The sequence below is a fragment of the Mustelus asterias genome, chromosome 24 (assembly GCF_964213995.1).
Source record: "Mustelus asterias chromosome 24, sMusAst1.hap1.1, whole genome shotgun sequence".
Classification (NCBI taxonomy): domain Eukaryota; kingdom Metazoa; phylum Chordata; class Chondrichthyes; order Carcharhiniformes; family Triakidae; genus Mustelus; species Mustelus asterias.
The window spans coordinates 44,870,470-44,898,183 of record NC_135824.1 but is presented as its reverse complement, the minus strand read 5'-3'; the positions used below and the strand labels follow the sequence as shown (position 1 = coordinate 44,898,183).

The 27,714-nt window shown below is 53.1% G+C and overlaps 4 non-coding genes and 3 pseudogenes across 4 annotated transcripts; all 7 read right to left on the bottom strand.

Moving 5' to 3' along the window:
- Window positions 1-2,859: 2,859 nt before the first annotated feature.
- LOC144511629 (U2 spliceosomal RNA) lies at window positions 2,860-3,050 on the bottom strand. Its single transcript, XR_013500876.1, has one exon. It is a non-coding gene; the product is annotated as a U2 spliceosomal RNA (small nuclear RNA).
- Window positions 3,051-4,698: 1,648 nt separating this feature from the next.
- On the bottom strand, window positions 4,699-4,876 carry LOC144511545 (U2 spliceosomal RNA; annotated as a pseudogene).
- Window positions 4,877-10,894: 6,018 nt separating this feature from the next.
- LOC144511628 (U2 spliceosomal RNA) lies at window positions 10,895-11,085 on the bottom strand. The gene has a single exon (XR_013500875.1). It is a non-coding gene; the product is annotated as a U2 spliceosomal RNA (small nuclear RNA).
- A 1,648-nt stretch (window positions 11,086-12,733) lies between these two features.
- LOC144511544 (U2 spliceosomal RNA) lies at window positions 12,734-12,911 on the bottom strand (annotated as a pseudogene).
- Window positions 12,912-18,929: 6,018 nt separating this feature from the next.
- Window positions 18,930-19,120, bottom strand: LOC144511627 (U2 spliceosomal RNA). The gene has a single exon (XR_013500874.1). It is a non-coding gene; the product is annotated as a U2 spliceosomal RNA (small nuclear RNA).
- Window positions 19,121-20,768: 1,648 nt separating this feature from the next.
- LOC144511543 (U2 spliceosomal RNA) lies at window positions 20,769-20,946 on the bottom strand (annotated as a pseudogene).
- Window positions 20,947-26,964: 6,018 nt separating this feature from the next.
- Window positions 26,965-27,155, bottom strand: LOC144511626 (U2 spliceosomal RNA). The gene has a single exon (XR_013500873.1). It is a non-coding gene; the product is annotated as a U2 spliceosomal RNA (small nuclear RNA).
- Window positions 27,156-27,714: the final 559 nt, after the last annotated feature.

The window sequence follows — 27,714 nt, the reverse complement described above, 5'->3', positions numbered from 1 at the left end:
TCACGGTTCTCCAACCGTGGTAAACCCTCTTGAGTTCCTCGAGGTTCTCTGGGGTCAACAGTTCTACATTAAGCTTCCAGGACCCCCTGCCCACTTTCTGGTTTTCCTCCAGCTGACAGTCTGCCAGCAGGAGGCAGTGGTCAGAGAAGAACACCGGCTTGACGTCGGTGGACCTGACCGTGAGCGCGCGGGACGCAAACATGAAGTCGATCCTGGAGCGGACAGACCCGTCTGGCCGCGACCACGTGTATCTACGCTGCCCTCCGTCTGCTTGGTCGCTGAAGACGTCGAGCAGCTTGGCATCTTTGACTGTTTCCAGCAGGGCTCTGGACGTAGCGTCCAGTTTACTTTCGGCCCTGTTGGATCGGCCGGCCTTGTCAATGATACAGTTAAAGTCCCCACCCAGTATGATTGGCCTGGAGGTGGTGAGTAGCAGTGGCAGCTGTTCAAAAGGTGCCAGCCGCTCGGTCTTGACGGCCGGGGCATACACATTAATCAGCCTGAGAGGGCAGTTTTTGTACGTGATGTCTGCTACGAGGAGGCGTCCTCCCACCACCTCCTTAACTTCGGAGACGGTGAAGTCGCCCCCCCGCAGCAGAATGCCTAGGCCGGATGAACGGCAGTCGTTCCCACCTGACCAGATGGACGGTCCGTGGGACCACACACTCGACCAGCGCCTGTAGTTGCTGAGGTGTGGTATTCCACACTCCTGCAGGAACAGCAGGTCGGCCTTGACCTTGGCCAGGTAGGACAAGCTGGCCGCACATCTCAGACTATCTTTAACACTGCGAACATTTAAAGATGCAAACTTTAAAGACATTTTAATGTTTAAAAGGTTTGTCAGTTCTTACGTGTCCTTCAGTCAGCCTCTTCCAGGTGCTGCATTCCTGTGGCGCTGACGAAATTCTGCAGGGCTGAGGTAGCAGTCCGACCCTGCCTCAGGTCCCCGACCACGACTGGGTGACATGGTCGGTGTCGTGTAGCCCTCGGTTGGTGCCGGGCTTGCGGGCCGATCTCCGCCTTGGGCGTCGTCGGTGTCCTCGTTCCTGTTGTCCGGGGTTTGGGGGGGCCTCGGCCGCACTGCTGTATCCGTCGGCTGGATGGTCCCCGGCTGCTTTCTGGTCGTTGGTCCGAGTCCATTGTGGTTCTCGTGCCGCTTTTCTAATGCGCCGTTTGATGCTTTGTCGGCTGCCCGCTTTCTTTTCCTCGTCTGAGGAGACGTCGTCCCTGGAGACCCTGGCTGCGCAGGATTTCCTTTTCTGGGTGCTTTTCTTTTTCTTTACCACCTGCCAGGGGCCCTCGGGATCTCCGTTCTCCTGCTCCATGTCCTCTGCGCCCTCTGCTGGTGGTGGTGTGGATGTGTCGTCATCCTGCTGCACTGGGGGGCTCCACCTTTGCTTCAGAAGCTTTCTCCGTGCCAGCTTCTTTTGCGGTGGGCTTCTTGTTCCCTGAGGCGGCAGGAGCACTCGCCTTCCTCGCTCCGCCTCTGGTGATCTGGGCGTAAGTGACCTTCCGCTTGGGGCAGACTCTGTAAACATGGCCAGTCTCCCCACACAGGTTGCAACATTTGCTGTCTTTGCACTCGTCGGTCGAGTGCCCCTCCTTCAGGCAGTTTCTGCAGACGGTGACGCTGCAGCTCGCGGCAAAATGGCCGGTTTTGCCACAGTTGCGGCACAGTCGTGGCTGGCCCGTGTAGTACAGGAAGCCTCGATTCCCTCCGATGGCAAAATTGGAGGGCGGGTGCAGAAGGCCTCCCTTGGGGTCAGTCTTCAGGGTGACTCTCACCTGCCTTTTACAGGTCCATATTCCATACTGGTCCATGACGTCCACGCTCTCTCCCTTCACCTCCACGTACCGGGAGAGGAACGTCAGCACATCAGCCGCAGGGACGTAGTGGTTATACATATGGAATGTGATAACCCGGTTCCGCTGGGACGGCATGGTGAACAGGGGCTCCGCCGTCAGGATAGAGAGGGGCCCCTCTTTGCCTTTCTCCTTCACCGCTGTCAGGAGCTTGACGCATCCTGACAGGCTTCTGAAGCTGATATCCACGTGCGGCGGCTTGCTGTACTCAGCCACACCGTAGATGTCTGCTGCTTGGAATCCGCAGCACTCGAACAATACCTTCTTCACGAGGTAATCGCGGCCCACAGGTGAGCCTCCTCCCGAAGGCTTCACCCGGATGGTGTTGGGCTGCCTTTGGCCTGTAGCTTTCAGAGCAGCTGCAGCCATAGCTCGAAAACACTGAGTCTTACTGTACCGGCGTTAGGTCCAAGCCAGAGGCTTGAAACCAGCATAAAGATCCACCAGTAGCAGCAGAGCTCAAGTGTTGCAGACGGTCGTCTGCCGGTCGTCCGACGCCTGCTTCTTCAATCCACAATCCCCATCGAAACTCGATAGCTCCTTGCGAAATCCGAGCTCTTGGCTTTGATCATACACTTGATCTTAGCCAAAAGGCCGAGAAGATTAAACTGATAAGAACAGATACTACACTTGATCTTAGCCAAAAGGATCCGTGAGTTTGTGTCTTGAGATGCCCTGTGTTGCTGTTTGTTAGCAGATCTCCCACTCACCTGACGAAGGAGCAGCGCTCGGAAAGCTAGTGGCGTTTGCTACCAAACAAAATAAGCCTGTTGGACTTTAACCTGGTGTTGTTAGACTCCTTACTGCGTTTACCCCAGTCCAACGCTGGCATCTCCACATCATGGATACCAAATAAACCCTGTTGGACTTTAACTTGGTGATGTGAGACTTCTCACTGTGCCCGCCCCAGCCACCCCGGTGCAAAGCGGGCACCTCCACGTCAGAGTGAGTTTGTGCGAGAGCTGTTTTTGAAGTTTGAGAATGTCCCCAGAAAGGGGGTGGTGCACCGTTCCCGGAGATACTGCAATACCGGGCCGATACGTGGAGTGGACGGAGCAAGCCCCTATTCCATCTCCCTGCTCCAAAAATCAATTTAATATATGGTCCCCAGATAAGGGACGTATCAGATATTAAACTGATAAGAACAGATACTACACTTGATCTTAGCCAAAAGGCCGAGAAGCGATGCCGGTGCTGCTCTTGACTCGCCCAATTGTCATATGCCTTCCCTCTTTGACAACAGGCTGACACCATTCAAACACTTACACATATAAGCACTCTCAGCTGCACTCTTGGCTTCTTTCGCCCAGCCTTTCTCATTGCAACACACAAGTTGCCTTTTCTCCCCTTTTTCACCGCCACTGCATCACAGTTATGTAGATGGCCCCGTACTCCACCAATCACTTACCAGAGGGTTGTGCCTATTCACATCTACGTCACTGTCAAGGCGCTGCTCTGCAACAAGCTTTTGAAAACAGTTGCGTGTTTTGCAGGCCGTGAGTGAGAATGCAGCAACCGACTGTGCCCATACAATACTTGCAGCACCAAAGGAGGCCGTTTGGCCTGTCCTGTCTGTGCCAGCTCTCTGCAAGAGCAACTCCCTTGGTGCCAGTCGCCCTACAAATACTTTACCTTCAGATAATTCATTATCTTTTGAAAGGCAACGCTTGACACTGCTGCCCGCACACTCGCAGGCACAGTGCATTGCACATTCTAACTACTTCCTCCTCTCCTCACCTCGCTTCTGTTGCCTGGAGTCCTGTTCTTGTCAGAGATTAAACAGCAACTCTGTTCCAAAGATCCAAAGGCTGTATACTTAAAGGAATTCTGCTAGCCCAAGTCTCGGTCGTGTGATATGAGTTTCGGGACGTTAAACAAGGTCCTCTTGTTGAAACCATTGTGTTAGAACAATTAGCCATGAGGTCATTAGCACCATTATTGGAGATGAAGACCTGCGAACTGCTCTTTGTTTGAAGTTGGCTTGGGCAGACAGACTGTCTTTTGGACTATTGTGTTCACTTGCTTAGAGTGTTTAAGTGATGCAAAGAGTCATGATGTGGAGATGCCGGCGTTGGACTGGGGTAAACACAGTAAGGAGTCTAACAACACCAGGTTAAAGTCCAACAGGCTTATTTGGCAGCAAACGCCACTAGCATTCGGAGCGCTGCTCCTTCGTCGGGTGAGTGGGAGATCTGCAAACAAACAGCTCCTGTCTGGAGACAAGAGTAGATATCTGTAATAGACAATGACAGATAGTGTGACATGAAGCCAAGATCCCGGTTGAGGCACACATGAGGACGGCCTCAACCGGGATCTTGGCTTCATGTCACACTATCTGTAACTTGTAAAATCTGACTGGCTGTCCTGTCTGGAGACAATACACATCTCTTTAACCTGTGCTTAATTCTCTCTCCAGTCACATTGTGTGTACCTTTAAGACTTGATTAGCTGTAAAGACTCGCGTCCCAATCATTATTCATGATTCTGTAAACTGAGTTTGTGTCTTGCGATGCCCTGTGTTGCTGTTTGTTAGCAGGTCTCCCACTCACCTGACGAAGGAGCAGCGCTCGGAAAGCTAGTGGCGTTTGCTACCAAACAAAATAAGCCTGTTGGACTTTAACCTGGTGTTGTTAGACTCCTTACTGTGTTTACCCCAGTCCAACGCTGGCATCTCCACATCATGGATACCAAATAAACCCTGTTGGACTTTAACTCGGTGATGTGAGACTTCTTACTGTGCCCGCCCCAGCCACCCCGGTGCAAAGCGGGCACCTCCACATCAGAGTGAGTTTGTGCGAGAGCTGTTTTTGAAGTTTGAGAATGTCCCCAGAAAGGGGGTGGTGCACCGTTCCCGGAGATACTGCAATACCGGGCCGATACGTGGAGTGGACGGAGCAAGCCCCTATTCCATCTCCCTGCTCCAAAAATCAATTTAATATATGGTCCCCAGATAAGGGACGTATCAGATATTAAACTGATAAGAACAGATTTTTTATTTTTATTTCAAAAATATACTTTATTCACACAAAAAAAAACTCTCCAATAAAACATTGCAAAATTACAGATCCAAAAGTCATAAACAGTGTAAAAAAGAATCATTTTTACAGTACAATACCGTGCTCATTTACAAAAACATTACATTTCGTTACATTTCATTTCTTAAAACTATATACATACGTCAGAGTTTACTGTGTGCCGTTGTTTTTCAGGTTGGCACACAGTTACGCGGGCCGAGGGTATTCTGCAGTTACCCGGCCCTCGGTCTGCCTCGGTTGAGACGCTTTACACGGTGGCCTTTCCCCATTGTGCCTTGGCGGCGGCTGCCCCAAGCTTGAGCGCGTCCCTGAGCACGTAGTCCTGGACCTTGGAATGTGCCAGTCTGCAACACTCGGTCGAGGACAATTCTTTCAGCTGGAAGATCAGCAAGTTTCGGGCGGACCAAAGCGCGTCCTTCACCGAGTTGATGACCCTCCAGCAGCGGTTGATATTTGTTTCGGTGTGCGTTCCCGGAAACAGCCTGTAGAGCACAGAGTCCTGCGTCACCGAGCTGCCCGGGACGAACCGCGACAAATACCACTGCATCTCGTTCCAGACCTTCTTTGCAAAGGCACATTCCACAAGGAGGTGTGCCACCGTCTCATCAGCCCCGCAGCTGCTTCGAGGGCAGCGTGCGGTGAGGTTGAGACCCCGGGCGTGCATAAAGGATCTGACGGGGAGTGCCCTTCTCACCACCAGCCAAGCCAGGTCTTGGTGCTTGTTTGTGAGTTCTGGTGATGAGGCATTCTGCCAAATGACATTGACAGTCCGCTCAGGGAACCATCCGACAGGATCTGCCGTCTCCTTTTCTCTCAGGGCTTCAAGGACATTACGTGCTGACCACTGCTTGATAGCCATGTGGTCAAAGGTGTGTTTCCGGAAGAATTTCTCCACGAAGGACAGGTGCTGCGGTACGGTCCAACTACTTGGAGCGTTCCGCGGCAATGTGGCCAGACCCATCCTCCGCAACACTTGGGACAGGTAGAACCTCAAAGAATAGTGGCACTTGCTGTTACTGTACCGAGGATCTACACACAGCTTGATGCAGCTGCACACAAAGGTGGCCATCAGGATGAGGGCGGCGTTGGGAACGTTTTTCCCTCCGTTCTCTGGAGATTTGTGCATCGCCTCCCTGCGGACACGATCCATCTTTGATCTCCAGATGAACTTGAAGATGGCCCGGGTCACTGCTGCTGCGCAGGACTTGGGGAGAGGCCACACCTGCGCCACGTACAACAACACGGACAGAACCTCGCACCGGATCACAAGGTTCTTCCCAGTAATGGAGAGGGAGCGTTGCTCCCACAATCCCAATTTTTGTTTGGCTTTGGCGATGCGCTCCTCCCAGTTTTTGGCGCATGCCCCTGCCGCTCCGAACCATATCCCCAGCACCTTGAGGTAGTCTACCCTAATGGTGAAGGGGACAAAGGATGTGTCAGGCCAGTTCCCAAAGAACATGGCCTCACTCTTACCCTGGTTGACTTTGGCTCGAGGGGTCCGAGCAGAAAACAGCCACGTCATCCATGTAGAGGGAAGCTTTGACTTGCGTCCCTCCGCTGCCTGGGATTGTAACCCCTTTGATGCCTGGGTCGCTTCTGAGGGCCTCGGCAAAGGGTTCAATGCAACACACAAAAAGGACGGAGGAGAGAGGGCAGCCCTGCCTGACTCCAGACCTGATTTGAAACGTATCTGATTCCCACCCATTGATTGAAACTGCGCTACTGATGTCTGTGTAGAGCAGTTGGATCCAATTGCAGATTCCCTCCCCAAATCCCATTTTGGAGAGCACATCCATCATGTAGCTGTGCGATATTCTGTCAAACGCCTTCTCCTGGTCTAGACTGATGAGGCAGGTGTCCACCTGCCTGTCCTGCACCTAGGCGATCGTATCCCTGAGTAGCGCGAGGCTATCAGAGATCTTCCTGCCGGGTACAGCACAGGTTTGATCAGGATGGATCACTGACCCCAGAGCAGACTTGACCCGGTTGGCGATGACCTTGGCCAGAATCTTGTAACCCACATTCAATAGTGAAATAGGTCTCCAATTTCTAATTTCTTCCCTTGCCCCCTTCTGCTTGTAGATGAGGGTAATGATGCCTTTCCTCATGGATTCTGACATGCTGCCTTCCAGAAGCATACTCTCGTATACTTCCAGGAGGTCCGGGTCCGTCAAGTCCCACAACGCCGAGTAAAACTCAGCCGGTAAGCCGTCGCTACCGGGAGTTTTACCCTTCTGAAGGGACTCGACTGCCTTTGTCAGCTCATCCAGAGCTACCGGTCTGTCCAGGCTCTCCCGCTCGCCGTCGTCCAAGACTTGCGTGATAGACGACAGGAAAGACTGGGAGGCCGTGCTGTCTGTTGGCTTCAGGTCGTACAGTCCGGCATAGAAGGATATGCAAATCCTCAGAATGTCAGACTGCGATGACCCTACAGAGCCATCTTCTTCCTTCAGGCTTGTGATCACTGCGGTTTCTCTGTGCACCTTCTGGAAGAAGAAGCGCGAGCACGTTTCGTCCTGCTCCACGGAGCGGACCCTGGACCGGAAGATAACCTTGGAGGCCTCCGAGGCAAAGAGCGAGGCTTGCTGGCTCTTCACCTCCCGGAGGTCCTCCTTGACATCAACCCCCATCGACTGCAGTTGGAGTAGCTCCTGCATGCTTTTCTGGAGTCGGGACATTTCCCCCCGTCTCTCCCTGGCCTTCTGAACCCCTTTTCGGGTAAAGAACCCCTTGATGTTGCCCTTGATGGTTTCCCACCAGAGCGATGGAGACTTAGGGCGGCACGGTAGCACAGTGGTTAGCACTGCTGCTTCACAGCTCCAGGGTCCTGGGTTCGATTCCCGGCTCAGGTCACTGTCTGTGTGGAGTTTGCACATTCTCCTCGCGTCTGCGTGGGTTTCCTCCGGGTGCTCCGGTTTCCTCCCACAGTCCAAAGATGTGCGGGTTAGGTTGATTGGCCAGGTTAAAAAAAAAAAATTGCCCCTTAGAGTCCTGAGATGCGTTGGTTAGAAGGATTAGCGGGTAAATATATGGGGGTAGGGCCTGGGTGGGATTGTGGTCGGTGCAGACTCGATGGGCTGAGTGGCCTCCTTCTGCACTGTAGGGTTTCTATGATTTCTATAATTCAAAGAAGAGTTTCACGGTTCTCCAACCGTGGTAAACCCTCTTGAGTTCCTCGAGGTTCTCTGGGGTCAACAGTTCTACATTAAGCTTCCAGGACCCCCTGCCCACTTTCTGGTTTTCCTCCAGCTGACAGTCTGCCAGCAGGAGGCAGTGGTCAGAGAAGAACACCGGCTTGACGTCGGTGGACCTGACCGTGAGCGCGCGGGACGCAAACATGAAGTCGATCCTGGAGCGGACAGACCCGTCTGGCCGCGACCACGTGTATCTACGCTGCCCTCCGTCTGCTTGGTCGCTGAAGACGTCGAGCAGCTTGGCATCTTTGACTGTTTCCAGCAGGGCTCTGGACGTAGCGTCCAGTTTACTTTCGGCCCTGTTGGATCGGCCGGCCTTGTCAATGATACAGTTAAAGTCCCCACCCAGTATGATTGGCCTGGAGGTGGTGAGTAGCAGTGGCAGCTGTTCAAAAGGTGCCAGCCGCTCGGTCTTGACGGCCGGGGCATACACATTAATCAGCCTGAGAGGGCAGTTTTTGTACGTGATGTCTGCTACGAGGAGGCGTCCTCCCACCACCTCCTTAACTTCGGAGACGGTGAAGTCGCCCCCCCGCAGCAGAATGCCTAGGCCGGATGAACGGCAGTCGTTCCCACCTGACCAGATGGACGGTCCGTGGGACCACACACTCGACCAGCGCCTGTAGTTGCTGAGGTGTGGTATTCCACACTCCTGCAGGAACAGCAGGTCGGCCTTGACCTTGGCCAGGTAGGACAAGCTGGCCGCACATCTCAGACTATCTTTAACACTGCGAACATTTAAAGATGCAAACTTTAAAGACATTTTAATGTTTAAAAGGTTTGTCAGTTCTTACGTGTCCTTCAGTCAGCCTCTTCCAGGTGCTGCATTCCTGTGGCGCTGACGAAATTCTGCAGGGCTGAGGTAGCAGTCCGACCCTGCCTCAGGTCCCCGACCACGACTGGGTGACATGGTCGGTGTCGTGTAGCCCTCGGTTGGTGCCGGGCTTGCGGGCCGATCTCCGCCTTGGGCGTCGTCGGTGTCCTCGTTCCTGTTGTCCGGGGTTTGGGGGGGCCTCGGCCGCACTGCTGTATCCGTCGGCTGGATGGTCCCCGGCTGCTTTCTGGTCGTTGGTCCGAGTCCATTGTGGTTCTCGTGCCGCTTTTCTAATGCGCCGTTTGATGCTTTGTCGGCTGCCCGCTTTCTTTTCCTCGTCTGAGGAGACGTCGTCCCTGGAGACCCTGGCTGCGCAGGATTTCCTTTTCTGGGTGCTTTTCTTTTTCTTTACCACCTGCCAGGGGCCCTCGGGATCTCCGTTCTCCTGCTCCATGTCCTCTGCGCCCTCTGCTGGTGGTGGTGTGGATGTGTCGTCATCCTGCTGCACTGGGGGGCTCCACCTTTGCTTCAGAAGCTTTCTCCGTGCCAGCTTCTTTTGCGGTGGGCTTCTTGTTCCCTGAGGCGGCAGGAGCACTCGCCTTCCTCGCTCCGCCTCTGGTGATCTGGGCGTAAGTGACCTTCCGCTTGGGGCAGACTCTGTAAACATGGCCAGTCTCCCCACACAGGTTGCAACATTTGCTGTCTTTGCACTCGTCGGTCGAGTGCCCCTCCTTCAGGCAGTTTCTGCAGACGGTGACGCTGCAGCTCGCGGCAAAATGGCCGGTTTTGCCACAGTTGCGGCACAGTCGTGGCTGGCCCGTGTAGTACAGGAAGCCTCGATTCCCTCCGATGGCAAAATTGGAGGGCGGGTGCAGAAGGCCTCCCTTGGGGTCAGTCTTCAGGGTGACTCTCATCTGCCTTTTACAGGTCCATATTCCATACTGGTCCATGACGTCCACGCTCTCTCCCTTCACCTCCACGTACCGGGAGAGGAACGTCAGCACATCAGCCGCAGGGACGTAGTGGTTATACATATGGAATGTGATAACCCGGTTCCGCTGGGACGGCATGGTGAACAGGGGCTCCGCCGTCAGGATAGAGAGGGGCCCCTCTTTGCCTTTCTCCTTCACCGCTGTCAGGAGCTTGACGCATCCTGACAGGCTTCTGAAGCTGATATCCACGTGCGGCGGCTTGCTGTACTCAGCCACACCGTAGATGTCTGCTGCTTGGAATCCGCAGCACTCGAACAATACCTTCTTCACGAGGTAATCGCGGCCCACAGGTGAGCCTCCTCCCGAAGGCTTCACCCGGATGGTGTTGGGCTGCCTTTGGCCTGTAGCTTTCAGAGCAGCTGCAGCCATAGCTCGAAAACACTGAGTCTTACTGTACCGGCGTTAGGTCCAAGCCAGAGGCTTGAAACCAGCATAAAGATCCACCAGTAGCAGCAGAGCTCAAGTGTTGCAGACGGTCGTCTGCCGGTCGTCCGACGCCTGCTTCTTCAATCCACAATCCCCATCGAAACTCGATAGCTCCTTGCGAAATCCGAGCTCTTGGCTTTGATCATACACTTGATCTTAGCCAAAAGGCCGAGAAGATTAAACTGATAAGAACAGATACTACACTTGATCTTAGCCAAAAGGATCCGTGAGTTTGTGTCTTGAGATGCCCTGTGTTGCTGTTTGTTAGCAGATCTCCCACTCACCTGACGAAGGAGCAGCGCTCGGAAAGCTAGTGGCGTTTGCTACCAAACAAAATAAGCCTGTTGGACTTTAACCTGGTGTTGTTAGACTCCTTACTGCGTTTACCCCAGTCCAACGCTGGCATCTCCACATCATGGATACCAAATAAACCCTGTTGGACTTTAACTTGGTGATGTGAGACTTCTCACTGTGCCCGCCCCAGCCACCCCGGTGCAAAGCGGGCACCTCCACGTCAGAGTGAGTTTGTGCGAGAGCTGTTTTTGAAGTTTGAGAATGTCCCCAGAAAGGGGGTGGTGCACCGTTCCCGGAGATACTGCAATACCGGGCCGATACGTGGAGTGGACGGAGCAAGCCCCTATTCCATCTCCCTGCTCCAAAAATCAATTTAATATATGGTCCCCAGATAAGGGACGTATCAGATATTAAACTGATAAGAACAGATACTACACTTGATCTTAGCCAAAAGGCCGAGAAGCGATGCCGGTGCTGCTCTTGACTCGCCCAATTGTCATATGCCTTCCCTCTTTGACAACAGGCTGACACCATTCAAACACTTACACATATAAGCACTCTCAGCTGCACTCTTGGCTTCTTTCGCCCAGCCTTTCTCATTGCAACACACAAGTTGCCTTTTCTCCCCTTTTTCACCGCCACTGCATCACAGTTATGTAGATGGCCCCGTACTCCACCAATCACTTACCAGAGGGTTGTGCCTATTCACATCTACGTCACTGTCAAGGCGCTGCTCTGCAACAAGCTTTTGAAAACAGTTGCGTGTTTTGCAGGCCGTGAGTGAGAATGCAGCAACCGACTGTGCCCATACAATACTTGCAGCACCAAAGGAGGCCGTTTGGCCTGTCCTGTCTGTGCCAGCTCTCTGCAAGAGCAACTCCCTTGGTGCCAGTCGCCCTACAAATACTTTACCTTCAGATAATTCATTATCTTTTGAAAGGCAACGCTTGACACTGCTGCCCGCACACTCGCAGGCACAGTGCATTGCACATTCTAACTACTTCCTCCTCTCCTCACCTCGCTTCTGTTGCCTGGAGTCCTGTTCTTGTCAGAGATTAAACAGCAACTCTGTTCCAAAGATCCAAAGGCTGTATACTTAAAGGAATTCTGCTAGCCCAAGTCTCGGTCGTGTGATATGAGTTTCGGGACGTTAAACAAGGTCCTCTTGTTGAAACCATTGTGTTAGAACAATTAGCCATGAGGTCATTAGCACCATTATTGGAGATGAAGACCTGCGAACTGCTCTTTGTTTGAAGTTGGCTTGGGCAGACAGACTGTCTTTTGGACTATTGTGTTCACTTGCTTAGAGTGTTTAAGTGATGCAAAGAGTCATGATGTGGAGATGCCGGCGTTGGACTGGGGTAAACACAGTAAGGAGTCTAACAACACCAGGTTAAAGTCCAACAGGCTTATTTGGCAGCAAACGCCACTAGCATTCGGAGCGCTGCTCCTTCGTCGGGTGAGTGGGAGATCTGCAAACAAACAGCTCCTGTCTGGAGACAAGAGTAGATATCTGTAATAGACAATGACAGATAGTGTGACATGAAGCCAAGATCCCGGTTGAGGCACACATGAGGACGGCCTCAACCGGGATCTTGGCTTCATGTCACACTATCTGTAACTTGTAAAATCTGACTGGCTGTCCTGTCTGGAGACAATACACATCTCTTTAACCTGTGCTTAATTCTCTCTCCAGTCACATTGTGTGTACCTTTAAGACTTGATTAGCTGTAAAGACTCGCGTCCCAATCATTATTCATGATTCTGTAAACTGAGTTTGTGTCTTGCGATGCCCTGTGTTGCTGTTTGTTAGCAGGTCTCCCACTCACCTGACGAAGGAGCAGCGCTCGGAAAGCTAGTGGCGTTTGCTACCAAACAAAATAAGCCTGTTGGACTTTAACCTGGTGTTGTTAGACTCCTTACTGTGTTTACCCCAGTCCAACGCTGGCATCTCCACATCATGGATACCAAATAAACCCTGTTGGACTTTAACTCGGTGATGTGAGACTTCTTACTGTGCCCGCCCCAGCCACCCCGGTGCAAAGCGGGCACCTCCACATCAGAGTGAGTTTGTGCGAGAGCTGTTTTTGAAGTTTGAGAATGTCCCCAGAAAGGGGGTGGTGCACCGTTCCCGGAGATACTGCAATACCGGGCCGATACGTGGAGTGGACGGAGCAAGCCCCTATTCCATCTCCCTGCTCCAAAAATCAATTTAATATATGGTCCCCAGATAAGGGACGTATCAGATATTAAACTGATAAGAACAGATTTTTTATTTTTATTTCAAAAATATACTTTATTCACACAAAAAAAAACTCTCCAATAAAACATTGCAAAATTACAGATCCAAAAGTCATAAACAGTGTAAAAAAGAATCATTTTTACAGTACAATACCGTGCTCATTTACAAAAACATTACATTTCGTTACATTTCATTTCTTAAAACTATATACATACGTCAGAGTTTACTGTGTGCCGTTGTTTTTCAGGTTGGCACACAGTTACGCGGGCCGAGGGTATTCTGCAGTTACCCGGCCCTCGGTCTGCCTCGGTTGAGACGCTTTACACGGTGGCCTTTCCCCATTGTGCCTTGGCGGCGGCTGCCCCAAGCTTGAGCGCGTCCCTGAGCACGTAGTCCTGGACCTTGGAATGTGCCAGTCTGCAACACTCGGTCGAGGACAATTCTTTCAGCTGGAAGATCAGCAAGTTTCGGGCGGACCAAAGCGCGTCCTTCACCGAGTTGATGACCCTCCAGCAGCGGTTGATATTTGTTTCGGTGTGCGTTCCCGGAAACAGCCTGTAGAGCACAGAGTCCTGCGTCACCGAGCTGCCCGGGACGAACCGCGACAAATACCACTGCATCTCGTTCCAGACCTTCTTTGCAAAGGCACATTCCACAAGGAGGTGTGCCACCGTCTCATCAGCCCCGCAGCTGCTTCGAGGGCAGCGTGCGGTGAGGTTGAGACCCCGGGCGTGCATAAAGGATCTGACGGGGAGTGCCCTTCTCACCACCAGCCAAGCCAGGTCTTGGTGCTTGTTTGTGAGTTCTGGTGATGAGGCATTCTGCCAAATGACATTGACAGTCCGCTCAGGGAACCATCCGACAGGATCTGCCGTCTCCTTTTCTCTCAGGGCTTCAAGGACATTACGTGCTGACCACTGCTTGATAGCCATGTGGTCAAAGGTGTGTTTCCGGAAGAATTTCTCCACGAAGGACAGGTGCTGCGGTACGGTCCAACTACTTGGAGCGTTCCGCGGCAATGTGGCCAGACCCATCCTCCGCAACACTTGGGACAGGTAGAACCTCAAAGAATAGTGGCACTTGCTGTTACTGTACCGAGGATCTACACACAGCTTGATGCAGCTGCACACAAAGGTGGCCATCAGGATGAGGGCGGCGTTGGGAACGTTTTTCCCTCCGTTCTCTGGAGATTTGTGCATCGCCTCCCTGCGGACACGATCCATCTTTGATCTCCAGATGAACTTGAAGATGGCCCGGGTCACTGCTGCTGCGCAGGACTTGGGGAGAGGCCACACCTGCGCCACGTACAACAACACGGACAGAACCTCGCACCGGATCACAAGGTTCTTCCCAGTAATGGAGAGGGAGCGTTGCTCCCACAATCCCAATTTTTGTTTGGCTTTGGCGATGCGCTCCTCCCAGTTTTTGGCGCATGCCCCTGCCGCTCCGAACCATATCCCCAGCACCTTGAGGTAGTCTACCCTAATGGTGAAGGGGACAAAGGATGTGTCAGGCCAGTTCCCAAAGAACATGGCCTCACTCTTACCCTGGTTGACTTTGGCTCGAGGGGTCCGAGCAGAAAACAGCCACGTCATCCATGTAGAGGGAAGCTTTGACTTGCGTCCCTCCGCTGCCTGGGATTGTAACCCCTTTGATGCCTGGGTCGCTTCTGAGGGCCTCGGCAAAGGGTTCAATGCAACACACAAAAAGGACGGAGGAGAGAGGGCAGCCCTGCCTGACTCCAGACCTGATTTGAAACGTATCTGATTCCCACCCATTGATTGAAACTGCGCTACTGATGTCTGTGTAGAGCAGTTGGATCCAATTGCAGATTCCCTCCCCAAATCCCATTTTGGAGAGCACATCCATCATGTAGCTGTGCGATATTCTGTCAAACGCCTTCTCCTGGTCTAGACTGATGAGGCAGGTGTCCACCTGCCTGTCCTGCACCTAGGCGATCGTATCCCTGAGTAGCGCGAGGCTATCAGAGATCTTCCTGCCGGGTACAGCACAGGTTTGATCAGGATGGATCACTGACCCCAGAGCAGACTTGACCCGGTTGGCGATGACCTTGGCCAGAATCTTGTAACCCACATTCAATAGTGAAATAGGTCTCCAATTTCTAATTTCTTCCCTTGCCCCCTTCTGCTTGTAGATGAGGGTAATGATGCCTTTCCTCATGGATTCTGACATGCTGCCTTCCAGAAGCATACTCTCGTATACTTCCAGGAGGTCCGGGTCCGTCAAGTCCCACAACGCCGAGTAAAACTCAGCCGGTAAGCCGTCGCTACCGGGAGTTTTACCCTTCTGAAGGGACTCGACTGCCTTTGTCAGCTCATCCAGAGCTACCGGTCTGTCCAGGCTCTCCCGCTCGCCGTCGTCCAAGACTTGCGTGATAGACGACAGGAAAGACTGGGAGGCCGTGCTGTCTGTTGGCTTCAGGTCGTACAGTCCGGCATAGAAGGATATGCAAATCCTCAGAATGTCAGACTGCGATGACCCTACAGAGCCATCTTCTTCCTTCAGGCTTGTGATCACTGCGGTTTCTCTGTGCACCTTCTGGAAGAAGAAGCGCGAGCACGTTTCGTCCTGCTCCACGGAGCGGACCCTGGACCGGAAGATAACCTTGGAGGCCTCCGAGGCAAAGAGCGAGGCTTGCTGGCTCTTCACCTCCCGGAGGTCCTCCTTGACATCAACCCCCATCGACTGCAGTTGGAGTAGCTCCTGCATGCTTTTCTGGAGTCGGGACATTTCCCCCCGTCTCTCCCTGGCCTTCTGAACCCCTTTTCGGGTAAAGAACCCCTTGATGTTGCCCTTGATGGTTTCCCACCAGAGCGATGGAGACTTAGGGCGGCACGGTAGCACAGTGGTTAGCACTGCTGCTTCACAGCTCCAGGGTCCTGGGTTCGATTCCCGGCTCAGGTCACTGTCTGTGTGGAGTTTGCACATTCTCCTCGCGTCTGCGTGGGTTTCCTCCGGGTGCTCCGGTTTCCTCCCACAGTCCAAAGATGTGCGGGTTAGGTTGATTGGCCAGGTTAAAAAAAAAAAATTGCCCCTTAGAGTCCTGAGATGCGTTGGTTAGAAGGATTAGCGGGTAAATATATGGGGGTAGGGCCTGGGTGGGATTGTGGTCGGTGCAGACTCGATGGGCTGAGTGGCCTCCTTCTGCACTGTAGGGTTTCTATGATTTCTATAATTCAAAGAAGAGTTTCACGGTTCTCCAACCGTGGTAAACCCTCTTGAGTTCCTCGAGGTTCTCTGGGGTCAACAGTTCTACATTAAGCTTCCAGGACCCCCTGCCCACTTTCTGGTTTTCCTCCAGCTGACAGTCTGCCAGCAGGAGGCAGTGGTCAGAGAAGAACACCGGCTTGACGTCGGTGGACCTGACCGTGAGCGCGCGGGACGCAAACATGAAGTCGATCCTGGAGCGGACAGACCCGTCTGGCCGCGACCACGTGTATCTACGCTGCCCTCCGTCTGCTTGGTCGCTGAAGACGTCGAGCAGCTTGGCATCTTTGACTGTTTCCAGCAGGGCTCTGGACGTAGCGTCCAGTTTACTTTCGGCCCTGTTGGATCGGCCGGCCTTGTCAATGATACAGTTAAAGTCCCCACCCAGTATGATTGGCCTGGAGGTGGTGAGTAGCAGTGGCAGCTGTTCAAAAGGTGCCAGCCGCTCGGTCTTGACGGCCGGGGCATACACATTAATCAGCCTGAGAGGGCAGTTTTTGTACGTGATGTCTGCTACGAGGAGGCGTCCTCCCACCACCTCCTTAACTTCGGAGACGGTGAAGTCGCCCCCCCGCAGCAGAATGCCTAGGCCGGATGAACGGCAGTCGTTCCCACCTGACCAGATGGACGGTCCGTGGGACCACACACTCGACCAGCGCCTGTAGTTGCTGAGGTGTGGTATTCCACACTCCTGCAGGAACAGCAGGTCGGCCTTGACCTTGGCCAGGTAGGACAAGCTGGCCGCACATCTCAGACTATCTTTAACACTGCGAACATTTAAAGATGCAAACTTTAAAGACATTTTAATGTTTAAAAGGTTTGTCAGTTCTTACGTGTCCTTCAGTCAGCCTCTTCCAGGTGCTGCATTCCTGTGGCGCTGACGAAATTCTGCAGGGCTGAGGTAGCAGTCCGACCCTGCCTCAGGTCCCCGACCACGACTGGGTGACATGGTCGGTGTCGTGTAGCCCTCGGTTGGTGCCGGGCTTGCGGGCCGATCTCCGCCTTGGGCGTCGTCGGTGTCCTCGTTCCTGTTGTCCGGGGTTTGGGGGGGCCTCGGCCGCACTGCTGTATCCGTCGGCTGGATGGTCCCCGGCTGCTTTCTGGTCGTTGGTCCGAGTCCATTGTGGTTCTCGTGCCGCTTTTCTAATGCGCCGTTTGATGCTTTGTCGGCTGCCCGCTTTCTTTTCCTCGTCTGAGGAGACGTCGTCCCTGGAGACCCTGGCTGCGCAGGATTTCCTTTTCTGGGTGCTTTTCTTTTTCTTTACCACCTGCCAGGGGCCCTCGGGATCTCCGTTCTCCTGCTCCATGTCCTCTGCGCCCTCTGCTGGTGGTGGTGTGGATGTGTCGTCATCCTGCTGCACTGGGGGGCTCCACCTTTGCTTCAGAAGCTTTCTCCGTGCCAGCTTCTTTTGCGGTGGGCTTCTTGTTCCCTGAGGCGGCAGGAGCACTCGCCTTCCTCGCTCCGCCTCTGGTGATCTGGGCGTAAGTGACCTTCCGCTTGGGGCAGACTCTGTAAACATGGCCAGTCTCCCCACACAGGTTGCAACATTTGCTGTCTTTGCACTCGTCGGTCGAGTGCCCCTCCTTCAGGCAGTTTCTGCAGACGGTGACGCTGCAGCTCGCGGCAAAATGGCCGGTTTTGCCACAGTTGCGGCACAGTCGTGGCTGGCCCGTGTAGTACAGGAAGCCTCGATTCCCTCCGATGGCAAAATTGGAGGGCGGGTGCAGAAGGCCTCCCTTGGGGTCAGTCTTCAGGGTGACTCTCATCTGCCTTTTACAGGTCCATATTCCATACTGGTCCATGACGTCCACGCTCTCTCCCTTCACCTCCACGTACCGGGAGAGGAACGTCAGCACATCAGCCGCAGGGACGTAGTGGTTATACATATGGAATGTGATAACCCGGTTCCGCTGGGACGGCATGGTGAACAGGGGCTCCGCCGTCAGGATAGAGAGGGGCCCCTCTTTGCCTTTCTCCTTCACCGCTGTCAGGAGCTTGACGCATCCTGACAGGCTTCTGAAGCTGATATCCACGTGCGGCGGCTTGCTGTACTCAGCCACACCGTAGATGTCTGCTGCTTGGAATCCGCAGCACTCGAACAATACCTTCTTCACGAGGTAATCGCGGCCCACAGGTGAGCCTCCTCCCGAAGGCTTCACCCGGATGGTGTTGGGCTGCCTTTGGCCTGTAGCTTTCAGAGCAGCTGCAGCCATAGCTCGAAAACACTGAGTCTTACTGTACCGGCGTTAGGTCCAAGCCAGAGGCTTGAAACCAGCATAAAGATCCACCAGTAGCAGCAGAGCTCAAGTGTTGCAGACGGTCGTCTGCCGGTCGTCCGACGCCTGCTTCTTCAATCCACAATCCCCATCGAAACTCGATAGCTCCTTGCGAAATCCGAGCTCTTGGCTTTGATCATACACTTGATCTTAGCCAAAAGGCCGAGAAGATTAAACTGATAAGAACAGATACTACACTTGATCTTAGCCAAAAGGATCCGTGAGTTTGTGTCTTGAGATGCCCTGTGTTGCTGTTTGTTAGCAGATCTCCCACTCACCTGACGAAGGAGCAGCGCTCGGAAAGCTAGTGGCGTTTGCTACCAAACAAAATAAGCCTGTTGGACTTTAACCTGGTGTTGTTAGACTCCTTACTGCGTTTACCCCAGTCCAACGCTGGCATCTCCACATCATGGATACCAAATAAACCCTGTTGGACTTTAACTTGGTGATGTGAGACTTCTCACTGTGCCCGCCCCAGCCACCCCGGTGCAAAGCGGGCACCTCCACGTCAGAGTGAGTTTGTGCGAGAGCTGTTTTTGAAGTTTGAGAATGTCCCCAGAAAGGGGGTGGTGCACCGTTCCCGGAGATACTGCAATACCGGGCCGATACGTGGAGTGGACGGAGCAAGCCCCTATTCCATCTCCCTGCTCCAAAAATCAATTTAATATATGGTCCCCAGATAAGGGACGTATCAGATATTAAACTGATAAGAACAGATACTACACTTGATCTTAGCCAAAAGGCCGAGAAGCGATGCCGGTGCTGCTCTTGACTCGCCCAATTGTCATATGCCTTCCCTCTTTGACAACAGGCTGACACCATTCAAACACTTACACATATAAGCACTCTCAGCTGCACTCTTGGCTTCTTTCGCCCAGCCTTTCTCATTGCAACACACAAGTTGCCTTTTCTCCCCTTTTTCACCGCCACTGCATCACAGTTATGTAGATGGCCCCGTACTCCACCAATCACTTACCAGAGGGTTGTGCCTATTCACATCTACGTCACTGTCAAGGCGCTGCTCTGCAACAAGCTTTTGAAAACAGTTGCGTGTTTTGCAGGCCGTGAGTGAGAATGCAGCAACCGACTGTGCCCATACAATACTTGCAGCACCAAAGGAGGCCGTTTGGCCTGTCCTGTCTGTGCCAGCTCTCTGCAAGAGCAACTCCCTTGGTGCCAGTCGCCCTACAAATACTTTACCTTCAGATAATTCATTATCTTTTGAAAGGCAACGCTTGACACTGCTGCCCGCACACTCGCAGGCACAGTGCATTGCACATTCTAACTACTTCCTCCTCTCCTCACCTCGCTTCTGTTGCCTGGAGTCCTGTTCTTGTCAGAGATTAAACAGCAACTCTGTTCCAAAGATCCAAAGGCTGTATACTTAAAGGAATTCTGCTAGCCCAAGTCTCGGTCGTGTGATATGAGTTTCGGGACGTTAAACAAGGTCCTCTTGTTGAAACCATTGTGTTAGAACAATTAGCCATGAGGTCATTAGCACCATTATTGGAGATGAAGACCTGCGAACTGCTCTTTGTTTGAAGTTGGCTTGGGCAGACAGACTGTCTTTTGGACTATTGTGTTCACTTGCTTAGAGTGTTTAAGTGATGCAAAGAGTCATGATGTGGAGATGCCGGCGTTGGACTGGGGTAAACACAGTAAGGAGTCTAACAACACCAGGTTAAAGTCCAACAGGCTTATTTGGCAGCAAACGCCACTAGCATTCGGAGCGCTGCTCCTTCGTCGGGTGAGTGGGAGATCTGCAAACAAACAGCTCCTGTCTGGAGACAAGAGTAGATATCTGTAATAGACAATGACAGATAGTGTGACATGAAGCCAAGATCCCGGTTGAGGCACACATGAGGACGGCCTCAACCGGGATCTTGGCTTCATGTCACACTATCTGTAACTTGTAAAATCTGACTGGCTGTCCTGTCTGGAGACAATACACATCTCTTTAACCTGTGCTTAATTCTCTCTCCAGTCACATTGTGTGTACCTTTAAGACTTGATTAGCTGTAAAGACTCGCGTCCCAATCATTATTCATGATTCTGTAAACTGAGTTTGTGTCTTGCGATGCCCTGTGTTGCTGTTTGTTAGCAGGTCTCCCACTCACCTGACGAAGGAGCAGCGCTCGGAAAGCTAGTGGCGTTTGCTACCAAACAAAATAAGCCTGTTGGACTTTAACCTGGTGTTGTTAGACTCCTTACTGTGTTTACCCCAGTCCAACGCTGGCATCTCCACATCATGGATACCAAATAAACCCTGTTGGACTTTAACTCGGTGATGTGAGACTTCTTACTGTGCCCGCCCCAGCCACCCCGGTGCAAAGCGGGCACCTCCACATCAGAGTGAGTTTGTGCGAGAGCTGTTTTTGAAGTTTGAGAATGTCCCCAGAAAGGGGGTGGTGCACCGTTCCCGGAGATACTGCAATACCGGGCCGATACGTGGAGTGGACGGAGCAAGCCCCTATTCCATCTCCCTGCTCCAAAAATCAATTTAATATATGGTCCCCAGATAAGGGACGTATCAGATATTAAACTGATAAGAACAGATTTTTTATTTTTATTTCAAAAATATACTTTATTCACACAAAAAAAAACTCTCCAATAAAACATTGCAAAATTACAGATCCAAAAGTCATAAACAGTGTAAAAAAGAATCATTTTTACAGTACAATACCGTGCTCATTTACAAAAACATTACATTTCGTTACATTTCATTTCTTAAAACTATATACATACGTCAGAGTTTACTGTGTGCCGTTGTTTTTCAGGTTGGCACACAGTTACGCGGGCCGAGGGTATTCTGCAGTTACCCGGCCCTCGGTCTGCCTCGGTTGAGACGCTTTACACGGTGGCCTTTCCCCATTGTGCCTTGGCGGCGGCTGCCCCAAGCTTGAGCGCGTCCCTGAGCACGTAGTCCTGGACCTTGGAATGTGCCAGTCTGCAACACTCGGTCGAGGACAATTCTTTCAGCTGGAAGATCAGCAAGTTTCGGGCGGACCAAAGCGCGTCCTTCACCGAGTTGATGACCCTCCAGCAGCGGTTGATATTTGTTTCGGTGTGCGTTCCCGGAAACAGCCTGTAGAGCACAGAGTCCTGCGTCACCGAGCTGCCCGGGACGAACCGCGACAAATACCACTGCATCTCGTTCCAGACCTTCTTTGCAAAGGCACATTCCACAAGGAGGTGTGCCACCGTCTCATCAGCCCCGCAGCTGCTTCGAGGGCAGCGTGCGGTGAGGTTGAGACCCCGGGCGTGCATAAAGGATCTGACGGGGAGTGCCCTTCTCACCACCAGCCAAGCCAGGTCTTGGTGCTTGTTTGTGAGTTCTGGTGATGAGGCATTCTGCCAAATGACATTGACAGTCCGCTCAGGGAACCATCCGACAGGATCTGCCGTCTCCTTTTCTCTCAGGGCTTCAAGGACATTACGTGCTGACCACTGCTTGATAGCCATGTGGTCAAAGGTGTGTTTCCGGAAGAATTTCTCCACGAAGGACAGGTGCTGCGGTACGGTCCAACTACTTGGAGCGTTCCGCGGCAATGTGGCCAGACCCATCCTCCGCAACACTTGGGACAGGTAGAACCTCAAAGAATAGTGGCACTTGCTGTTACTGTACCGAGGATCTACACACAGCTTGATGCAGCTGCACACAAAGGTGGCCATCAGGATGAGGGCGGCGTTGGGAACGTTTTTCCCTCCGTTCTCTGGAGATTTGTGCATCGCCTCCCTGCGGACACGATCCATCTTTGATCTCCAGATGAACTTGAAGATGGCCCGGGTCACTGCTGCTGCGCAGGACTTGGGGAGAGGCCACACCTGCGCCACGTACAACAACACGGACAGAACCTCGCACCGGATCACAAGGTTCTTCCCAGTAATGGAGAGGGAGCGTTGCTCCCACAATCCCAATTTTTGTTTGGCTTTGGCGATGCGCTCCTCCCAGTTTTTGGCGCATGCCCCTGCCGCTCCGAACCATATCCCCAGCACCTTGAGGTAGTCTACCCTAATGGTGAAGGGGACAAAGGATGTGTCAGGCCAGTTCCCAAAGAACATGGCCTCACTCTTACCCTGGTTGACTTTGGCTCGAGGGGTCCGAGCAGAAAACAGCCACGTCATCCATGTAGAGGGAAGCTTTGACTTGCGTCCCTCCGCTGCCTGGGATTGTAACCCCTTTGATGCCTGGGTCGCTTCTGAGGGCCTCGGCAAAGGGTTCAATGCAACACACAAAAAGGACGGAGGAGAGAGGGCAGCCCTGCCTGACTCCAGACCTGATTTGAAACGTATCTGATTCCCACCCATTGATTGAAACTGCGCTACTGATGTCTGTGTAGAGCAGTTGGATCCAATTGCAGATTCCCTCCCCAAATCCCATTTTGGAGAGCACATCCATCATGTAGCTGTGCGATATTCTGTCAAACGCCTTCTCCTGGTCTAGACTGATGAGGCAGGTGTCCACCTGCCTGTCCTGCACCTAGGCGATCGTATCCCTGAGTAGCGCGAGGCTATCAGAGATCTTCCTGCCGGGTACAGCACAGGTTTGATCAGGATGGATCACTGACCCCAGAGCAGACTTGACCCGGTTGGCGATGACCTTGGCCAGAATCTTGTAACCCACATTCAATAGTGAAATAGGTCTCCAATTTCTAATTTCTTCCCTTGCCCCCTTCTGCTTGTAGATGAGGGTAATGATGCCTTTCCTCATGGATTCTGACATGCTGCCTTCCAGAAGCATACTCTCGTATACTTCCAGGAGGTCCGGGTCCGTCAAGTCCCACAACGCCGAGTAAAACTCAGCCGGTAAGCCGTCGCTACCGGGAGTTTTACCCTTCTGAAGGGACTCGACTGCCTTTGTCAGCTCATCCAGAGCTACCGGTCTGTCCAGGCTCTCCCGCTCGCCGTCGTCCAAGACTTGCGTGATAGACGACAGGAAAGACTGGGAGGCCGTGCTGTCTGTTGGCTTCAGGTCGTACAGTCCGGCATAGAAGGATATGCAAATCCTCAGAATGTCAGACTGCGATGACCCTACAGAGCCATCTTCTTCCTTCAGGCTTGTGATCACTGCGGTTTCTCTGTGCACCTTCTGGAAGAAGAAGCGCGAGCACGTTTCGTCCTGCTCCACGGAGCGGACCCTGGACCGGAAGATAACCTTGGAGGCCTCCGAGGCAAAGAGCGAGGCTTGCTGGCTCTTCACCTCCCGGAGGTCCTCCTTGACATCAACCCCCATCGACTGCAGTTGGAGTAGCTCCTGCATGCTTTTCTGGAGTCGGGACATTTCCCCCCGTCTCTCCCTGGCCTTCTGAACCCCTTTTCGGGTAAAGAACCCCTTGATGTTGCCCTTGATGGTTTCCCACCAGAGCGATGGAGACTTAGGGCGGCACGGTAGCACAGTGGTTAGCACTGCTGCTTCACAGCTCCAGGGTCCTGGGTTCGATTCCCGGCTCAGGTCACTGTCTGTGTGGAGTTTGCACATTCTCCTCGCGTCTGCGTGGGTTTCCTCCGGGTGCTCCGGTTTCCTCCCACAGTCCAAAGATGTGCGGGTTAGGTTGATTGGCCAGGTTAAAAAAAAAAAATTGCCCCTTAGAGTCCTGAGATGCGTTGGTTAGAAGGATTAGCGGGTAAATATATGGGGGTAGGGCCTGGGTGGGATTGTGGTCGGTGCAGACTCGATGGGCTGAGTGGCCTCCTTCTGCACTGTAGGGTTTCTATGATTTCTATAATTCAAAGAAGAGTTTCACGGTTCTCCAACCGTGGTAAACCCTCTTGAGTTCCTCGAGGTTCTCTGGGGTCAACAGTTCTACATTAAGCTTCCAGGACCCCCTGCCCACTTTCTGGTTTTCCTCCAGCTGACAGTCTGCCAGCAGGAGGCAGTGGTCAGAGAAGAACACCGGCTTGACGTCGGTGGACCTGACCGTGAGCGCGCGGGACGCAAACATGAAGTCGATCCTGGAGCGGACAGACCCGTCTGGCCGCGACCACGTGTATCTACGCTGCCCTCCGTCTGCTTGGTCGCTGAAGACGTCGAGCAGCTTGGCATCTTTGACTGTTTCCAGCAGGGCTCTGGACGTAGCGTCCAGTTTACTTTCGGCCCTGTTGGATCGGCCGGCCTTGTCAATGATACAGTTAAAGTCCCCACCCAGTATGATTGGCCTGGAGGTGGTGAGTAGCAGTGGCAGCTGTTCAAAAGGTGCCAGCCGCTCGGTCTTGACGGCCGGGGCATACACATTAATCAGCCTGAGAGGGCAGTTTTTGTACGTGATGTCTGCTACGAGGAGGCGTCCTCCCACCACCTCCTTAACTTCGGAGACGGTGAAGTCGCCCCCCCGCAGCAGAATGCCTAGGCCGGATGAACGGCAGTCGTTCCCACCTGACCAGATGGACGGTCCGTGGGACCACACACTCGACCAGCGCCTGTAGTTGCTGAGGTGTGGTATTCCACACTCCTGCAGGAACAGCAGGTCGGCCTTGACCTTGGCCAGGTAGGACAAGCTGGCCGCACATCTCAGACTATCTTTAACACTGCGAACATTTAAAGATGCAAACTTTAAAGACATTTTAATGTTTAAAAGGTTTGTCAGTTCTTACGTGTCCTTCAGTCAGCCTCTTCCAGGTGCTGCATTCCTGTGGCGCTGACGAAATTCTGCAGGGCTGAGGTAGCAGTCCGACCCTGCCTCAGGTCCCCGACCACGACTGGGTGACATGGTCGGTGTCGTGTGGCCCTCGGTTGGTGCCGGGCTTGCGGGCCGATCTCCGCCTTGGGCGTCGTCGGTGTCCTCGTTCCTGTTGTCCGGGGTTTGGGGGGGCCTCGGCCGCACTGCTGTATCCGTCGGCTGGATGGTCCCCGGCTGCTTTCTGGTCGTTGGTCCGAGTCCATTGTGGTTCTCGTGCCGCTTTTCTAATGCGCCGTTTGATGCTTTGTCGGCTGCCCGCTTTCTTTTCCTCGTCTGAGGAGACGTCGTCCCTGGAGACCCTGGCTGCGCAGGATTTCCTTTTCTGGGTGCTTTTCTTTTTCTTTACCACCTGCCAGGGGCCCTCGGGATCTCCGTTCTCCTGCTCCATGTCCTCTGCGCCCTCTGCTGGTGGTGGTGTGGATGTGTCGTCATCCTGCTGCACTGGGGGGCTCCACCTTTGCTTCAGAAGCTTTCTCCGTGCCAGCTTCTTTTGCGGTGGGCTTCTTGTTCCCTGAGGCGGCAGGAGCACTCGCCTTCCTCGCTCCGCCTCTGGTGATCTGGGCGTAAGTGACCTTCCGCTTGGGGCAGACTCTGTAAACATGGCCAGTCTCCCCACACAGGTTGCAACATTTGCTGTCTTTGCACTCGTCGGTCGAGTGCCCCTCCTTCAGGCAGTTTCTGCAGACGGTGACGCTGCAGCTCGCGGCAAAATGGCCGGTTTTGCCACAGTTGCGGCACAGTCGTGGCTGGCCCGTGTAGTACAGGAAGCCTCGATTCCCTCCGATGGCAAAATTGGAGGGCGGGTGCAGAAGGCCTCCCTTGGGGTCAGTCTTCAGGGTGACTCTCACCTGCCTTTTACAGGTCCATATTCCATACTGGTCCATGACGTCCACGCTCTCTCCCTTCACCTCCACGTACCGGGAGAGGAACGTCAGCACATCAGCCGCAGGGACGTAGTGGTTATACATATGGAATGTGATAACCCGGTTCCGCTGGGACGGCATGGTGAACAGGGGCTCCGCCGTCAGGATAGAGAGGGGCCCCTCTTTGCCTTTCTCCTTCACCGCTGTCAGGAGCTTGACGCATCCTGACAGGCTTCTGAAGCTGATATCCACGTGCGGCGGCTTGCTGTACTCAGCCACACCGTAGATGTCTGCTGCTTGGAATCCGCAGCACTCGAACAATACCTTCTTCACGAGGTAATCGCGGCCCACAGGTGAGCCTCCTCCCGAAGGCTTCACCCGGATGGTGTTGGGCTGCCTTTGGCCTGTAGCTTTCAGAGCAGCTGCAGCCATAGCTCGAAAACACTGAGTCTTACTGTACCGGCGTTAGGTCCAAGCCAGAGGCTTGAAACCAGCATAAAGATCCACCAGTAGCAGCAGAGCTCAAGTGTTGCAGACGGTCGTCTGCCGGTCGTCCGACGCCTGCTTCTTCAATCCACAATCCCCATCGAAACTCGATAGCTCCTTGCGAAATCCGAGCTCTTGGCTTTGATCATACACTTGATCTTAGCCAAAAGGCCGAGAAGATTAAACTGATAAGAACAGATACTACACTTGATCTTAGCCAAAAGGATCCGTGAGTTTGTGTCTTGAGATGCCCTGTGTTGCTGTTTGTTAGCAGATCTCCCACTCACCTGACGAAGGAGCAGCGCTCGGAAAGCTAGTGGCGTTTGCTACCAAACAAAATAAGCCTGTTGGACTTTAACCTGGTGTTGTTAGACTCCTTACTGCGTTTACCCCAGTCCAACGCTGGCATCTCCACATCATGGATACCAAATAAACCCTGTTGGACTTTAACTTGGTGATGTGAGACTTCTCACTGTGCCCGCCCCAGCCACCCCGGTGCAAAGCGGGCACCTCCACGTCAGAGTGAGTTTGTGCGAGAGCTGTTTTTGAAGTTTGAGAATGTCCCCAGAAAGGGGGTGGTGCACCGTTCCCGGAGATACTGCAATACCGGGCCGATACGTGGAGTGGACGGAGCAAGCCCCTATTCCATCTCCCTGCTCCAAAAATCAATTTAATATATGGTCCCCAGATAAGGGACGTATCAGATATTAAACTGATAAGAACAGATACTACACTTGATCTTAGCCAAAAGGCCGAGAAGCGATGCCGGTGCTGCTCTTGACTCGCCCAATTGTCATATGCCTTCCCTCTTTGACAACAGGCTGACACCATTCAAACACTTACACATATAAGCACTCTCAGCTGCACTCTTGGCTTCTTTCGCCCAGCCTTTCTCATTGCAACACACAAGTTGCCTTTTCTCCCCTTTTTCACCGCCACTGCATCACAGTTATGTAGATGGCCCCGTACTCCACCAATCACTTACCAGAGGGTTGTGCCTATTCACATCTACGTCACTGTCAAGGCGCTGCTCTGCAACAAGCTTTTGAAAACAGTTGCGTGTTTTGCAGGCCGTGAGTGAGAATGCAGCAACCGACTGTGCCCATACAATACTTGCAGCACCAAAGGAGGCCGTTTGGCCTGTCCTGTCTGTGCCAGCTCTCTGCAAGAGCAACTCCCTTGGTGCCAGTCGCCCTACAAATACTTTACCTTCAGATAATTCATTATCTTTTGAAAGGCAACGCTTGACACTGCTGCCCGCACACTCGCAGGCACAGTGCATTGCACATTCTAACTACTTCCTCCTCTCCTCACCTCGCTTCT